This window comes from Myotis lucifugus, unplaced genomic scaffold (assembly GCF_000147115.1).
Source record: "Myotis lucifugus unplaced genomic scaffold, Myoluc2.0 scaffold_45, whole genome shotgun sequence".
Taxonomy (NCBI): domain Eukaryota; kingdom Metazoa; phylum Chordata; class Mammalia; order Chiroptera; family Vespertilionidae; genus Myotis; species Myotis lucifugus.
Window position 1 is genome coordinate 7,584,861 of NW_005871093.1, and position 16,240 is coordinate 7,601,100.

At 46.3% G+C, this 16,240-nt stretch overlaps 1 long non-coding RNA gene across 1 annotated transcript; it reads left to right on the top strand.

Moving 5' to 3' along the window:
* Positions 1 to 1,802: 1,802 nt before the first annotated feature.
* Positions 1,803 to 15,149, top strand: LOC106697080. Its single transcript, XR_002829111.1, has 4 exons — positions 1,803 to 1,837; positions 7,523 to 7,663; positions 10,236 to 10,497; positions 14,848 to 15,149. It is a non-coding gene; the product is annotated as an uncharacterized LOC106697080 (long non-coding RNA).
* Positions 15,150 to 16,240: the final 1,091 nt, after the last annotated feature.

Genomic DNA, 16,240 nt, shown 5'->3' on the forward strand with positions numbered 1-16,240 from the left:
CCCAACCCCACCCCATAGACTAGGCAGCTGCAGCAAGCAGAAGCAATTGGGTTCTTTAGTATCAAAACAGCAAAACACCAAAAAGGAAGTTGGGAGAGCCCTGCTCTTTACTATCCAAGCCAAACATGAGCCTCCCTAACACCCTGGAAACATGTGCCTTGCACCAAGGGAAAATAAACGATGAGCAGCCAGCAAAAAAAGGAGGAGGAGGAGGAGAAGGAGAAGGAGAAGGAGAAGGAGAAGGAGAAGGAGAAGGAGAAGGAGAAGGAGAAGGAGAAGGAGAAGGAGGAGAAGAATGCCTCCCTTCTCTAAAGCTTCAGTATGATTCACTCAACAATTACTGCTCTTTGGATCGTAATCATAGATCTTCGACATTTCAAATATTGTGTTAAAAATCACTCATCTATTTTACATTTATAGTCTTACTGGAGTTTTGTAATAAGTACTTTATACAATAACTATTGTTTTTAATCTTGTGTGTGACTTTACAAGGCCTAGAAAACACCTAGGTATGAGTTAACCTTATCATGTAATAAAATATTTTGTTCAGAGGAATGAAATTCTAATTTTATCAGAGTATGAGGAACTCGGCCTCTACTTATAGAAACCTGTTTTGAGCACTTTTAGAGAATACTTTGCAACTACATTTTTGGGTGCAACTGTTAAAAGCAGGTATTTGTGCCCCCAATTTTTTAAAAATAGTGACAATAGCTTTAAAGCATCAATCACATGAGATGAAGAACCATCTAGAGCAGCGATTTTCAACCTTTTTCATCTCATGGGACACATAAATTAATTACTAAAATTATGCACCACACCAAAATATACTTTTTGCTGATCTGACAAAAAAAAAAGTAGGTATAGTTTTAATTTATTCACAGTGGATGGCTATTGATATATTGGCTGTTGTATTTTTCTTTTTTTACAATCTAAGGGGAAAGAGGTCAATTCCTCTGACTAGTCAGGTAATGCATGTTTTAAATATTCTTGCAGCACACCATTGAAAAAAATCACTGACCTAAAGGATGATTCTTATGTATAAGAAGACTAACAGGAGACAGTTGAGGTCAAATACACATGCCAACCAAGGAGTGTGAACTTGATTCTTTTAGCCAATGAAGAGCCTTAAGCAGAGCAGTGACAATTACTTTGGTGGCAGTGTGGAGAACAAATTAAGGGAACAAGACTGAGAGCAGGTTGATCAGGAAATGCAGTGTCTGAAATACAGCACAGGGTGTTGGCATGAAGAGAAAGGCACGGATTCCGTAAATGTTAAGGAGGTAAAACTTGTTTGGGTGGACAAGATGAAAGGATTTTATCCCCTTTGCTCAGCAAACCTGGCTTATCGCAGGTGCATTTTCCTGTTACTACCTTGGCAAAAGGTTCTAGTAATGTCCTGGTAAAGAGGTTACCCCTCGTGATTAATACAGACCTGTGGTTATATTGACTGTGCTAATGAAAGAATTTCACCTGTATCGTAGCAGTGACTCTGCACTGCCGTTCAGGACGGAACGCGGGCCTGGTGCAAAGCCATAGCCGTGTCAGTTACCTGCAAATACTCAGGCCTAAGTGAGCACAATGGATTTACTGTTTGGATATTGTGAAAATCCCAAGGATTTTTTTTCTAAAGGGAAATAGAAATAAAATTGTGGTACTTTAAAAGAGAATTCCACAATAATTTCAAAGGTCAGCTATAAGTCTGTATAATGATATTACATTGTAGAGACAGTTAATCAGTGACTACATTTCCCATAGTCCTTAAGGCAACGTCGCCTGCATTACCCAGAGGGCTGTGCGATGTTCGTGCGAACCGTGAGCGTCCGTGGAAACAAAAAAGGTAAACCGAAGGGGTTGTGCTCTTTCACGTTGCTTTTCAACCACATTTCCCATTCTCCTTCCCTACTTCATCCCTCTCCTCTGTCTCCGCTCCTCTGTTCAAGGGCTTCAGAAGCCCAATTACCCGGGGATTTGTCTCTGTGGCAGCTCCAAGTTACCGTTTTTTGTGCCGCACGGCCGGAAGTGTGCTGTGCCCGGAGTCTCCTGGGAAATGTAGTCCGGAGCCCCCGCCCAGCCGAGTGTTTCTGCCTCCTCTGGCCCCAGAACCAGGGGCTGGGTGTCGGAGGCGCCTTGGTGGGGGAAGTTAGGGAGGGTGGTGGGGTGCTGTCTGCGCACGGTCACCTGCTGGCCCAGGACACAGAAAGGTCGTAGAGCCTCGAGCCCGTGGCTAACGGCCCTCCGCAGGGGACTCGGAGGATAGCAGTTGGGGGGGGCGGGCCCGCGCCCCGGAGGCCCGAGACGCTACCCTTACCGCTCGCCTCCGCGGTCAGAGCGGACCGCAGCCTGCTCGCCCTGCGGGTGGTGAGGATTTTCCCGCGTTTGGGGCAAGCTCCTCTGGCGTTACCTGGGCCCCCGAGCACCTAGGCTGGTGGACGGCCTCCTGGAGAGGCGGGGTGTCGTTCGTGCGCCGGCCCCGCTCGGATGGGTCGCGGCGAGAGTTCCCGGGGAATGCGCTCGGCTGGCGTAGGTCCGTCCGAATCACAGTGATGAGAGGGGTCCTTGTGAGTGTCGGAGGAGCCTTTAGTAGAGAACATCCAGCCCAACCCACTTCTGTGACAGGGAGGTACCAGCCCAGAGAGAACCAGGGAATGGCCCCGACGGAGAGTCCGGCCCAGGGCTGTCCGCAGAGCACAGTGCGGGTCACAGAACAGGAGCTCAAGCGTTTGTCTTTTCGTTCTAAGAACAAACAGCTGAAATACTTCGTTTCAAGACAAAAATAATTTAAGAGAAGTGGACCTGTAGACTAAGAGACTTATCAACCAAATGCAATGTGTAGACCTTATTTGGATCATGATGCTAACAACCATAAAATTGTGAATTTTTTAAAAATCAGAAAAATGTGCCCTAGCTGGTTTGGTTCAATGGATAGAGCCTCGGCTTGCGGACTGAAGGGTCCCGGGTTCGATTCCGGTCAAGGGCACATGCCTGGGTTGCGGGCTCCATCCCCAGTGGGGGCCGTGCAGGATCAATGATTCTCTAATCACTGATGTTTCTATCTCTCTTCCTCTCCCTTCCTCTCTGAAATTAATAAAAATGTTTTTAAAAAATCAGAAAAATGTGAACATTGATGATATTAAGGATTTGTTTTAAAATTTTAGTTGGGATATGCCGGGGTTCTTGTTCCGGCATCTAGAAGGGTTCAGCATTCTGGAGAAGGCTGTGCGTAGATTAAATAGGAGTCCAGAGACGAAATATAATTTTGAGAGGCATTTGGTGGTCAGAGGAGCCTAGTTTAAAGGAAACTAAGATCTAAGATCTCCTTGTCTCCGGACCCCATGCTTTTTATTAACACAAATTGTCCTGAGGCCAGGCAGAGATATACACTTCAAAGGGTCAGGGTTTCATATACAGAGGCATTGTCAGAATGGAAGAATTAGCCTACAGCTGTTCAGGTGTTTGGTCAGTAGGAGGAAATACCATGTAGATTAAGATGCCCTGAGCTGTGTGGCAGCCAACAATCAATTTAATGTATCCTATTCAGGTTTGGGGAAATGCCTTCAGCCATTCCCAGATTCAGCCCTGCTGTCATGTTGGAATTGGCTTCTGGCAGGGATAATGCTATTGGGGTTGTGCTTTAAAAAAGAAAATAGTTTTAGGAACATATACTGCTGACTATATGGGTGAAATGATGTCTGAGATTTGCTTGAAAACTACCCAGTGGGGTGGGGGGGAGCAGATGTAAGCAGATTAGCCAGGTGTTAATAATTATTGAAGGTGGAAATAGGTACAGGGAGATCACTAAACTATTTGTTAGGTTTAATGTAAGGTTTAATCTGAGATGTAAGATTTAATCTGACCAAAGCCAATAAATTGACCAAGACAAGCAGGGTGAGAGCGAAATATCGCGTTTATTGGAAGCTCTCGGGTGAGGTCCCACGGTCTGGGAGTACAGGCCAGGGGAGTCACACCCACCTATGCCTGGCAGAGATTTTTTATGCTGCTGTTGGACCAATCAGGTTTATCTGAGGTAGCTTGTGGCGGGTGATTGATGAGCGGGAAGTTGGTGCAGCTGCACCCTGGCCATCTTGAGAAGTCTCCGGTGGTTATTTATTGGCCATCAGCACAACAGGATGCTCTGGTAGGTCCCAGGATGGCAGCTATTGTCCAGCAGGATGTGGCTCAGCAGTTCTGGGTTGTTTTGTCCAACTCAGCTGGTGGGATCAGGAAAGACCCTATTTTCCCAGCCCCAGACCTTACACTATTCTCTATTTTTTTATTAAAAATTGTAAATTTTTTATTGATTCATAAAATATACAGTATAGGGTTATGTATGGAATAGGATATTGGGTAAATGGATTATCATGTCGAGATAGCGAGCACCATTAACTGTTATTGCCTGAGCAGCCGCATTTTCGAATATTGGTCTGATGATGCCTCCAGCCCAAAATCCACACCAAACAGTGACACATTGTGGATGCATTTGTTTCTCAACAATCACTCATGGATTTTCTGAACCCCAAATGCGACAATTTTGTCGATTAACCAAGCCATCAAGATGAAAATGAGCCTCATCGCTGAAGATGATTTTGTTTGAAAAATCAGCATCCACTTGTTGTTGTTCTATCATACATTTTTTTTTTAAATTTCAAGTGTAGCCCTGGCTGGTTTGACTCAGTGGATAGAGCGTCAGTCCTCTGACTAGCAGCGGTTCTCAACCTGTGGGTCGCGAACAATGAAAATACATCCTGCATATTAGATATTTACATTATGATTCATAACAGTAGCAAAATTACAGTTATGAAGTAGCAATGAAAATAATTTTATGGTTGGGGGTCACCACAACATGAGGAACTGTATTAAAGGGTCACGGCATTAGGGAGGTTGAGAATCACCCTTTAGTCGCTAAACGGTCCCAGATTCTATTCTGGTCAAGGGCACTACCTCCCTTGCAGGCTTGATTCCTGGCCCTTGGTCAGGGCATGTGCAGAAGGCAACCCATAAATGGTTCTCTCTCTGTGTGTCTCCCTCTCCTTTCCACTCTTTCTAAAAAAAAAAAATCAATGGAAAAATATCCTTAGGTGAGAATTAACCAAAAAAATTTTTTCAAGTGTAATTTTCTTAACTCCTAGAGCTACATACTGAGTTATCTATCAGAAAAAAGATATACTGTGTATACTGTGTGGGATTTGCTTTAAAGTACTACACACACACAGGAAGTGTGAGGGGGCATGGAAGAAACAAGAATGGCAGAAAATAGGGGACCTTGAGCTATGGAAGCTGTGTGATGGATACGTGAGAGTTCATTGTATTATTGTATTCTCTTTAATGGGACTGAGATTTTCTATAATCAGGTTTTTAATTTTTTTTTAATGGATTTTATGGTTTTCAGAAAGTGCCTACATATAAAGAAGCTCATGAGAAGTTTACCTGAAACTTAATCTTCCCCTGCACAAGTGAGCCTCGTTGGGGACTTCTCCAGTTAAGAATGATAAGCATGAAGGGGGAGAGGGAGCTGTGTCCTTGGTCACCCAGACCCCTCAAAAATAGGACAGAATTCTGACGGTGAAGGTAGAGGCAGCGGACCACTTGAGGGGGTAGGGAAGAGACCTTGCTGCAAGGAATCTTCCAGCCCGAGCTGGCCTGTCCACACGAGCTGGCCTGTCCACACTTCAGACAGTTCTAAGACTAGGAGATTCTGCCATGTCTCCAGGAACTCTGCTGCCAGTGGCTGAGGCCTGAGATGCCCTCGAAGGCACTGAACCTGAAGCTGCTGGTGCTGGAGAAGTTCCGGGCCATTCTGCCCTGGGAGCTGCAGTGCTGGGCCTGGGAAAGCACCTGGGCCTTGGAGAGAGAGAACTTAATGAGCCAGGCCAGCAGTTAGGAGAAGAGAGAACGGGTGTAAGGATAGGGAGGGGTCTGTCCCCTCCAAAGAAAGACCCAATCTATGTTGACCCAGCTCTGTCTCTCTATTCATCCTAGCTCTTGCCTTTTTACCTGTGGGACATAAATTAGGTCTTGGATGACCTCCTAGTGCAGTGGTTCTCAACCTTCTGGCCCTTTAAATACAGTTCCTCATGTTGTGACCCAACCATAAAATTATTTTCGTTGCTACTTCATAACTGTAATGTTGCTACTGTTATGAATCGTAATGTAAATATCTGATATGCAGGATGGTCTTAGGCTCATTCGACCGCCAAAGGGGTCGTGACCCACAGGTTGAGAACCACTGTCCTAGAGGTTTTGGGGTTTTTTTTTTGTTTTTTTCCTGTGACATTCTGATTCTCATTCTTACCTGGGTATGCTTCATTTAAAGCATTATTTAAACCACTCGATTTTTAAATCATTCTCTACAGTAACTAAAATACATGTTCTTTCATAATACAGAATTACATTGCTGGCTGCACTTCCCATTCCTGGTGCTTCTTACCCACCCTCTTCTTGAAACTGAAAAGTAAGGGCTTTGACTCCGTGCCCCTTCTGTTTACCCTCTTACTGAAAGACTAACCATGAGACCCTGAGGTGTGTGATCTTTCCACATTGTGTTCTTAGCAAACTTGTTATCTCTGGAGACACAAACCCAAAGTTTGAAAAAACTCCCAGTCTCAGCAGACATCTTGGCCTTATCCTCATAAAGGACCTGAGCTAGAACCACCCAGCTCAGCTGCTCCCCGATTTCCCACCCTCAGAGACAGAAAATTCATGTTAGTTGTTTTAAGTTGCTAAATTTTAGAGTAATTTGTTACTCAGCAAAGAAAACTAATACAAGTGTACTAACAAAGGATTCGGGTACCGTTTCCAGGTTTCAGAAGCCACCTGGGAGAGGTAGGTTGGATTTTTAAAAATTGGAATTTCTGGGCTGTTCTGATATCTGTTGAGAACAACTAGACCGAATATTTGAAACTAGGACATTTAGGGGAAAATTCAGGAAATATGATCATATCAATAGGTCCAAATTATATTTACTTTAATATAAATCAAACTTATTTAATTTTCAAAATAACTGTTACCAAAATGAATCAAAATTTAATTTGAAATAATCAACCTGTACACCTTAAATATATATAACTTTTAATTCCATATCTCAATAAAACGGGGAAAATTTAAATAAAATTAATTTTAAAAAATTTACATTATCTTGGGAAATAGGATTATAAAGGACTTTCTCTTTAAACATTTTTTGTTAAATATGTAACAATTATTTTTTGCAATGAACATATATTGCTTTGTAACCAAGAAATAATTTTTAAAGAAATACACTAGGGCCATGGTCGGCAAACTGCGGCTCACGAGCCACATGGGGCTCTTTGGCCCCTTGAGTGTGGCTCTTCCTAAGCCTTAGGAGTACCCTAATTAAGTTAATAACAATGTACCTACCTATATAGTTTAAGTTTAAAAAATTTGGCTCTCAAAAGAAATTTCAGTCGTTGTACTGTTGATATTTGGCTCTGTTGACTAATGAGTTTGCCGACCACTGCACTAGGAGAAATGTCTAACAAGAGCAAGTAATTCTCTTTATTTCTTTCAGAGCTCCCAATTTTCTTAATTGGCTCCAGGACAGGACGTTTTCGGGAGAAGATAGCACCTCCACCATCTGCACAAGAGTCCCCTCCCATCACCAGCTTCCGCCAATTGAGTCTTGGGAGCACCAATCCCTCCAAGCCCAGTGGTAAGAGGCAGCATCCCCGGGAGAAGAGAGCAAGGTGTGGGTTTCTTTTTCCTGGGCCCGCCTGTGTTGGGAAGCAGGACAGACATCACAGCTTCAGGTCTGTGCTGAGAGCTGAGTGTGATCATCGAACTCGTGTGAGGCCTTCAGTCCAGAACTCAGAGCTACTGAGGTCGTTGGAGGACAGCGAAGGGAACGGAAAGCCTGGTCTCAGTCATTCACAGGTGCCCCAACCACAGCGGTGTCCTCCATTCCTGAGGAGTTTACAGTAGTGGGCTGTTTTGAATTCCGGTGTGATTGCTTTTTAGCCAAATCACACTCAATGGTGTAGCTCACGGAGAGCTTTATTTACGATAACTTTATCTGTTCTTCTTCCCTACATGTAGCCGGTATTCAGTTTGAAGGGAACCTAGGAGATCAAGCCACACAGTGAGGTGTACGGAGGGGGCTCTGCTTCAGGGAAAGGCAAGGGAGTTGGGAATCAGGAGAATAGACCCCATGAGGCATCCACCTCACCCTGGGGCAGTGGTCGGCAAACTCATTAGTCAACAGAGCCAAATATCAACAGTACAACGATTGAAATTTCTTTTGAGAGCCAAATTTTTTAAACGTAAACTATATAGGTAGGTACATTGTTATTAACTTAATTAGGGTATTCCTAAGCTGGCCTTTGCGCATGGGCCATGCAGTTTCAATCGCACTGTACCTGCGCGCCCGCACGTGGTATTTTGTGGAAGAGCCACACTCAAGGGGCCAAAGAGCCACATGTGGCTCGCGAGCCACGGTTTGCTGACCACTGGCCTAGGGGAGCAGGCAGGGTGGAGGGGCTGGCACACTCCTGTGTCTCCTTCAGAGAGGAGTGGGTAGGTCACTGTTTCTTTGCTGTTAGTTCTCAGAACTTAGCACTCCTTTGTAACAGGACAATACACACTCATTGCAAAGCCAAGAAGCACCACTAGGAGGCTGCTGCTGTAGATAGCAGTGTCCACTGATCTTTGCATGAGCACAAGGAACCAAGAATTGACTTCACAAATTTGTAGGTGCCTGTGGATTCCTACATCAGGGAGAACATCAGTCTCTTCTTGTTCTGTGTCCTTATTTCAGCTCCCCCACTGAAATAAGCGACATGTTCAACAGCTTCTACAGTCTCTTGTCTCCTGTCTCTGTTGGGATCTCTGGCACACAAAACTAGGGGAGGCCAGAGGCAGGGATGACACTTATCTGGTGCCCACCAGAATGGATGGATGGGTTGTTAAAGTATTGAAATGCTTCTAGACTAATTGTTAATCGGGTTTCTGCTGTGTCCAATAGCCACCTTGGCCACTCTAGTTACTCCCCTCCTGCTCCCTGCCCCCCCTCCCCCAACCCTCAGGACCTCTCTAAGGTCCAGCATCTAATGCTTATCACTGGGTCCTATAAGAGGACTCCAAGCCCCTGCCTCTGGATCTGCAGATGAGACCAGCATCTGTTCTAATCAGTCAGTGTTCGATCACTACCAGTAGCTAATTGTAATCTCCCCCTTGGCCTTCATTCACCTTCACTGCCCATGCTCATGAAGGAAAGCTGAGTATCGTAGCCCAGCAAAATGAACACTGGAACCAACTGGATTCAGGTTCTGGCTCCACTGTATACCATGTGATCTTGGGCAAGTCCTTTCACTTCTCTGAACCTCTGCTTCCTCATCTGCAGGCATCAAATAAAATAATAGAGGAGAAAGTAAATGAGAAATGTAAACTACAAAGTGCTTACATATAAAATTATTTTTAAATTATTGTTTAAGATGTGTATGAGTTCTTTGTCCAACACAGGACCATACCTTCAGATCCTGCTTTCTTCCCTCTGCCCGGGCCCCTTCCTTTTTACCTGTTCTGCAGTTACCTCAAGCCTCCATCCTCTGCCACCCTCAAAGGGGTACCCCAGGACTTCACTCTTTGGAGGTCACTAACCTTGGCCCCTTGGAGCAACTTTTTTGGCTCCCTTCCTTAGCAACATCCTCTTCCTGTGTGGCCAGGAGAGCTCAACTTACTCTTCCCTACTTCTCCTGTCACCCCACTACCATTTTGGTCCCCTGCTTTTTCCTCATCCACTCCTCAAGTTTGTAAAATATTAATTTGAGACATTTTCTTATAAAAGTAATACTTGTCCATTATAGGAAATACAAATATGGCTAAAAAGAAAATGAAAGTAGCCCAGCCGGTGTGGCTCAGTGAACTGGGAGGTCATGGTTCAATTCCTGGTCAGGGCATATGCCTGGCTTTTGGACTCGATCCCCAGGGCATGCAGGAGGCAGCCAATCAATGATTCTCTCTCATCATTGATGTTCTATCTCTCTCCCCCTCTCCCTTTCTCTTTGAAATCAATAAAAATATATTTCTTTAAAAAGTAAATGAAAGCAACTTATAATCTTACTACATGTATAGTATTTATAACCTTTTTTAAAAATGTAGGATCATTTATTACTTTACAACCTCATTTTATTGCTATATCACATGCCATTATTTATGTAATCGATCCCCTATGATAGGCATGGATTTTATTTCAATAGCTTTTTACTTTGCACTATGTATACTTTCAGTTGGTGACCTAAGGACTGAGGACAAGGAGTTCAGCTCAGATCAGGAACTTGCTGAAAGAAGACCCCACCGGTAGCTCATGCAGACTCAGTGAAACTTTGCAGGCACCAGTGCTGGAATGTTCCAGTACCTTAGACCAGCATCAGGGAACCTTCCAGAGGGGAAGTCAAGCAGCTTGCCCACCCATGAGAAGAGTTTGAAGAGTTTCAAGCAGGAGAAACAAAATCTGTGAAGGTGACGAGAGTGACCAAACCTGCAGGCCAGGTGAGCCCCTTGTTCAAAATCAGAAAAGTTGTCCAGGCAAAGACCCCATAGATGCAGCACATGTGGCAGATCCGGCCTTGGTTCAGCATCAGAGCCACAAAGGAGAGAACCCTCAAGAGTAGAATGGACTTCCAGATCTCCCAGAACCTGGCTGTCAGGCCCACCGGTGTGACTAGGTCAGGAAGGTGTTGCTTTTATGAGTGAAAGGTGAACACATGAGAGAAAGGGACCACCAAGCCCATGGGCAGGAGAGGCTGGGGGGGAGGGGGGGTGTGAGCTGAAGGGGAATGAAGGACATGGCTAGAGAGAGGGGGTAAGGCATCCTTCAGGAAGTCTGGTCCCCCAAAACAGACCCTCTCTTTGTGGTTTTGTAACCAACCAGGTTTGTAACGTGATACATTTTCTCTCTCTCTTTTTTTTAACAAAAGTAATCCATCTCTGTAACAGAAACTTAAAAAATATGGATGAAAAAAATGTAATCACCTATTCCAGAATCACTGGTAACATTGAGTGTCTTCCTAATATATATATATATATATATATTTCAGATTTTTTTAAAAAAAGAGGTGGGCACCCCCTGGTCCCACAGCTACATGCAGCCCCAACTTCCTTTCTCACTGGCTCTCACAGTGAGAAGCAAGGTTCCTGCAGGCGTGTTTGTGAACACAATAGCAATACCTCTTTAGGCCACAAGAGGGGGATGTTTGCTCATGCACATCTATCCCAAAATTTCTGGGGAACCTTGAAGTCTCCTTCAGCTCCCCTTGAGGCCACCTATAGTAATTCTGTTCACTGCATCTCTTGGAAACCTTGGTTCATGAGGAAAAAAAAGACGGAACTCACATTCTCACTCTATAACCACATCTGCACCGATTTAACAGATCCTTGAACAGCTGTCTCCTCACTGTTGCAGCCTTGGGCTTCTGAATGAGGGGATAAACTACAAACCTGATCAGGTCATCTCCCAAACCCAACATTTTTCACGGTCCTCATTGTTCTTAGGGTCCAGCCTAAGGGCCCTTGTTGGCTGGTTCGCTCTTCTCCTCCCTCCACCCCATATTCTGTGCTCCTCACAAACACGGCACTGGCTGTCTCCCAGCCCCTTTCACTCTGCTCCTCACTAGCACACCTTCTAGCATGTTTCTCTCTGGAAGGTGCTTCTCAGCACACACCAGGCCGGAACTTATTCTTCCAGGTCTTAGCTGACATCTTCCTCCCAGAAGTCACTCTCAGCCCTGTGAATCTGGCTTATGTGATTCTCCTCTGTGCGTAGCATGTGTGAGCATGTGGAATAGACTTCAGCTCTCCCAGTGCCTAACAGTCAGGCCCCCCTGTGTGACCAGGGCAGCAGGCTGTTACTGTGATGAAAAGGATGAGCACATGAGAGAAAGGCAGAAGGGCAGGGACTGCCAAGGCCATGGGCAGGAGAGGCTGCCCATAGCATAGCATGCGGGATGACTGCCTCTAGAACGGAAGTTCCACGAGGGCAGGGACCATGTCAGGCTAATTCACTCACATTCCCAGCACCAGAGCACAGTGCCTGGCACTCCGTAGGGCTCAACAAAGATTTAGTAAATGGATGGAGGAATGAGTGAGTGTGCCTTTCCCAATTCCTTGAAGTAGAGTCTTCAAAAGCCAGCCCTCCCCAGTTCACCACGTGCCTCTTGTTGTCCCCGGAGGCTCTGGAAACATACCCGGGGAACAGTGGTGCTACAGGACCAGGTCTCTCCCTTGTGATTGTTGAGAAACAGTGGGGTTTGGAGTGAACAGATCCAGCTTCAAGGAAAGCTCTGCCCCTTGCTGGCTGTGCATGTGCCTTACCTTCCTTACTTGCAAAGGGAGATAAAGGTGCCAGGCTTGCAGGATTGCTCTGAGAAATCCTACTCTGGTCTGACATGTTTTTGTAGACAGTCAGATCAGAGTTCTTTCTCCTTCCCTCCCCAGCGCTCTCTCCTAACCCCCTCCAACCTGAAACCTGGGAACACAGGCACTCCGACAGTCTCAGAGGTGCCACTGTTTTCCTGATTCCCCTCTCTTTTCCCCGAAGTTGCCAAGCCATTTGCTGCTGAGACCGCCTTCCCTGTCCTTGTTCTTCGGCATAGATTAATAGTGCCAGGTAGAGATCAGAGCAGGTACCGAAAAGGTACTTGCTGAATGAATGAATAACTGATTGGACCAACCAGTCACAGCAGCATCCCCTGCGGCATGCTTGCCAGTGGTCAAACATGTAAGGTAGTCACCAGCCTGTTGATGGGCAGGTGGTCTCCTGCCCACCTGACACCACCAGTAAGAGATTAAGCCAGTGATGGCAGACCTTTTGAGCTCGGCGTGTCAGCATTTTGAAAAACCCTAACTTAACTCTGGTGCCGTGTCACATATAGAAATTTTTTGATATTTGCAACCATAGTAAAATATTTATATATATATTTTAAATATATTTTATTGATATTTTACAGAGAGAAAGGGAGAGGAACAGAGAGTCAGAAACATCGATGAGAGAGAAACATCGATCAGCTGCCTCCTGCACACCCCCTACTGGGGATGTGCCCGCAACCAAGGTACATGCCCTTGACCGGAATCAAACCTGGGACCTTTCAGTCCGCAGGCTGACGCTCTATCCACTGAGCCAAACCAGTTTCGGCGAGATTTATATTTTTGATATTTATTTTATATATTTAATGTATTTTATTGATTTTTTTTTTTTACAGAGAGGAAGGGAGAGGGATAGAGAGTTAGAAACATCGATCAGCTGCCTCCTGCACACTCCCTACTGGGGTTGTGCCCGCAACCAAGGTACATGCCCTTGACCGGAATCGAACCTGGGACCCTTGAGTCTGCTCTATCCACTGAGCCAAACCGGTTAGGGCTTATTTTATATATTTAAATGCCATTTAACAAAGAAAAATCAACCAAAAAAATGAGTTCGCGTGTCCCCTCTGACACGCGTGTCATAGGTTCACCATCACTCGATTAAGCACCTGTGAAGACACAGGCCAAGACTTTACTGAAGAAAGAAGAAGAAAGAGAGGCATTGTAGCCCCATGGAGAGGAAATGGCCAAGAGCTGCAGAGCCCAGATCCTTCTCACGCACAGAGTAGCACCCCCGCATGTGGACCCCAAGGGTTATAGGTGCACGTCTGTGTGACTGAACAAGCTCTCTCCCTCAGGATGCCTGCTTTCCCTACAGCCAAAGTCTGTCAGGTCTGGCACTAAAAGTACACGTTCCAGATTTGCCCTTTCATCGTGTTTTCTCTCATGAGGCCCCTCCAGCAGTCTTCTTTGGGCCCTGCGTGGTCTGTGTTTCATGAGCTCCATCATTCATAACCCCTCTCTCCAGTCAGAATCTTCCGGTGATGAATAAGGGCTGATTTCTCCTCAAATGATCACCACCCCCAATTCATTCCATTTGAAAGATGTAGCTCCAGAATGGCTGATGTGCTGTTGGGTGAGGTCTGTGCTTTCTCAGTGCGTCACTCCACTCATTGAGGAGTTTTCTCCTGTCTGAGACGCTAAAGGGTGAGCTCTGACGTGGGTTCTGCTCCATCTGTACGATAGCCCGGCCCTGTGATTTCATCCTCTCTGACAGCTGCTCGCTCCCTCTGAGGATTTTCCTGCACTGCTGCTATTCATAGGGTATCTCCAGTGTGAATGAGGAGATGAATGGAAATTTTCTCTATTCATAATATTCAAAGATTTTCTCTGCTCCATGAGTCCTTTGAAATTCTGCCAGAATTCTGCCCAAATGTTTGGCCACGTGCGTTGTGCCAGCAGAGCCAGGTTTGGGCTGAGAGTCTGGTTTCCCAAGATGATGTCTTTATCAGCATTAAGTCCCCAGATCCTGGCCTCTGAAGAGAAGCAGTCCTCCCGGGATGACCCCACAGTTCTACTCTGGCCGGAAGGCTGAGGTTTGTGTTGACAGCACAGCCTTGACCCTGGCTTCACACTGTGATGACACCATAGGAAATGAGAGTGTCACAGGTCCCCCCACCCCCGTTTCCCATAAACTTCTGTGCAAGGAGACAGCAGCCTCTGGCTCTCTCCTCTTGTGATTACAGCAGGAGCAGGGAGAGCACAGGGAATGAAGAGGGACTTATGTCCTGCGCACCCGGGGTCGTTGCTCACGCCACACTCCCCCTGGAATGCAGCCCTCCCCCCTGCATTCTGCCCGTCCTCCAAGCCTGCCCAAAGCCCACTTCTCCCCTGAAGCCTTCCAGGGACCCTGCAGGCCTGCGCTGGGTTTCTGCTCTGCACATCTATGAGCGTTCACTGCCTGTGAAACCCACTCAGCACTCAACGTAACGTCCTAGTCCTTCATACCTTTATATCAAAAGCCTTTTTCTTCTCGGACAGACTTCAAGCTCTTTGAAAGAAAAAAACACATCTCATCTTTATGTTCTTCCTGGCACCTCTGAGAGACGTGGAGAGACTCAGGACGACTTGTGGACACTGCAAGTGAAGCTGGTGGGTCGTGGTTCAGGGCCGTCATGGATGCAGGTGCGTTTACCTTTGACTGAAGACAGAAGTGCCTTCTCAGGGATGGCTGTCGGTTGGTCTTGTCCACGTCATACAGGAGGGAGGTGATCTCACTGGGATTACCACCTCCCCACCTGACGCCGCCCCCCAGCCAGGCAGGCCAGCCTGCTTAGCCCCGATATCCCTAGGTGGCAGATGCTTTGTCCCCATTGCCTCAGCTCTGCCTGAGAACTGTTGCTACCCACCATGCATTGTGCTAATCCTGGGAATGACCTTGCGGGGCGGGCAGGAAACAAGCAAGAAATCAGTATTGTTGCAGAGCTGTCCATCAGTGTCCTGGCTAAGTACGGCTGGCTTAGGGACCACCTTCGGCGTGAACTTGGAGCTCTTAAGGGCAAGGTCTGAAGCATCTCCATATTCACAGTGCCTGCTTGGCACCTAGTAGGTATTCGTCTGGCATGGAGTACGTGAATTGTGTCTATGTTTAGCAGCAACCGAGAAGTTCGTGGAGGCAATGAGAACAGATGTTAATGGCTGTAGTGAACGTCCACCTGGGCCACTCCCATCCCCAGTGAGAGTGCATCATCCCTTTGATGTATAGCAAAGTTCTGGGTCCCAAGCACAAAACACAGAAAGGGCCTCCTGCCTTTTGTTGTTGCAAAATCTCTGGCTCCCCTGGGGAAAGAAAAAAGAGAGTGTGTGTTTGGGGGGGGAGGGGGGACATTCTGTGTATACATCTAAGGTCTTATAGAGCCTTAGAGCTCTCTTCTACTTTTCTTTGTTGTTGTTAATCCTCACCTGAGGATATTTTTTCTATTGCTTTTCAAGGAGAGTGGAAGGGAGGGAATGTGAGAGAGAGAGAGAAACATCAATGTGAGAGACACAATGACTAGTTGCCTCCCACACGTGCCACAACTGGGGGCGGAGAATGAACCCGCAACCCAGGTACATGCCCTTTACCGAGAATGGAACCCTCGACCTTTCAGAGCGTTGGCCAACGCTCTAACCACTGAGAAACACCAGCAGGGCTCTTCTACCTTTCTTTAACAGCTAGTAAGTTAGAATGTTCTTGGTGGGATATCAGAGCTGCTTCCCAGTGCTGGCACTGCCTGTGAAAACTGCATTTCCTAGGGACCCAAGGCTGCTGCTAGGCGGCTGGACTTTGAACCTGGTGAAGCTGTGAGCCCACCATTGAGCATTAAGAAGAGAACGAAAGGGAGGGTCCCTGCCAGCTGCCTCTGCATCTCCTTAGCAAGGCTTACACGTTCAC